The sequence below is a fragment of the Phalaenopsis equestris genome, unplaced genomic scaffold, assembly GCF_001263595.1.
Source record: "Phalaenopsis equestris unplaced genomic scaffold, ASM126359v1 Scaffold000246, whole genome shotgun sequence".
In the NCBI taxonomy this organism is placed as follows: Eukaryota; Viridiplantae; Streptophyta; class Magnoliopsida; order Asparagales; family Orchidaceae; genus Phalaenopsis; species Phalaenopsis equestris.
In genome coordinates, this window is record NW_018164688.1 from 442,053 (window position 1) to 443,400 (window position 1,348).

The 1,348-nt window shown below is 40.1% G+C and overlaps 1 protein-coding gene across 1 annotated transcript in view; it reads left to right on the forward strand.

Moving 5' to 3' along the window:
• Positions 1-404, forward strand: part of LOC110024100 — a 31,128-nt gene extending 30,724 nt beyond the window's left edge. The window contains exon 9 of the transcript XR_002293970.1: positions 283-404. The gene's annotated coding sequence lies outside the window, so the exon portion shown is untranslated. The remainder of the gene's footprint in view (positions 1-282) is intronic.
• The last annotated feature ends 944 nt before the right edge of the window (positions 405-1,348 follow it).

The following is a 1,348-nucleotide window of genomic DNA, read 5'->3' on the forward strand; positions in this document are numbered from 1 at the left end:
CCTGGCTCATTGGTGCGGCCTCTGGCGTAATTCCCTCGGGTCGGGGGTTCGAATCCCGTGGTGCAAGCAAACCAGGGTTTTCAACCCTTTGGGGGAATCGATATTTGGTGCCCACTGGACCAAATAACAATTTTACCTTTTAAAAAAAAATGTAAAAGCTGAGGTTTAGCTGTTAGATATGTAAATAAATACAAAGGAGTGGTATGCATGTAAATCGTCCTTAATCTTATTTATGCATTTGTGTATTTATGTTTTTTTTATTTTTATTTTTTGACTATGCAGGTCATTGTGGAGTCAAGTGGTGGTAACAAAGCGTGGTTGTGTTAATGTTTGCTTAAACAGAGCTTAGTATTATTCATGAGAGACTAATGCTACCTAAGTCCAAACTCTTGTCCAAATTTATATTAAATGCAGACAAAATTATCACAAATGCTTGATTTTGATTTTCACGCCTGAAAGTAAATAAGGTAAATAAAGTTGTAATTTTCACTGATAATAGCAACTTTGAACAAAATTCTGGCACATGATCAAAATTGTTAGCTGTGATGCATTGATGATGGAGCTTTTTACGTAGAAATCTGAAGTATGTGATTATAAAGAACAGGCCTCAGTGAATTCTACTGAAAAATATAACATATTGCAGCACTTTTTAATAGAGGCTCTCTCAATCCCATTCTCTACATTTGGTGTCGTTGAATCACGATCGTCGGCTTTTTCCTCTTGGATCGACGAAGCGGTCGCCGGAAAACTGCAGACGATCGGAACCCTAGAGACGGCATTGCAAGTTCATTTCCTGATGTTCATGAGAGCGGTGTTGTCGTTGAGTATAGCGGAGTACATAGTAGAGGTGGTGTTTGGAGATGTGCCTAGTCATCCTTACGGAAAAATATTACCTTCGGACTTCATATGAAAAGTTGCATGCAGAGTTCAATGAAAAGAAGCCAACGCGGCAGGTGGGTCCCATTGCCCAAAAAATTAAATAAACACTTATATAGTGTGACCCGGCCCGAATCTAGCCCACCGAAACGTCGATCACAGTTTACAGTTTTCGGTGGTTCGAGCATTCTTCGTCGCTTCTTCTTCGGCGGTTTCCCTTTCTCTTCGACAAAAATAGTTAGGGTTTCTTGGACGGTTTCGCTTCTTTTCGGTGCAAGACCTAGTGGTTATAAATTAGAGCATTGCGTTGTTCGACAACCCCATCATTCAAAGCTTTGGTTTTCTATTCCTCTTGCTAGCATGATTCAAAGCTTTGGTTTTTGTTTCCTCTAGCAAACACATAACAATGGAAGGTCGCAAGGGAACTGAAGAAGCTAGCAGTCTGTCAAAGTCTTTGAGGTAATATGCTACA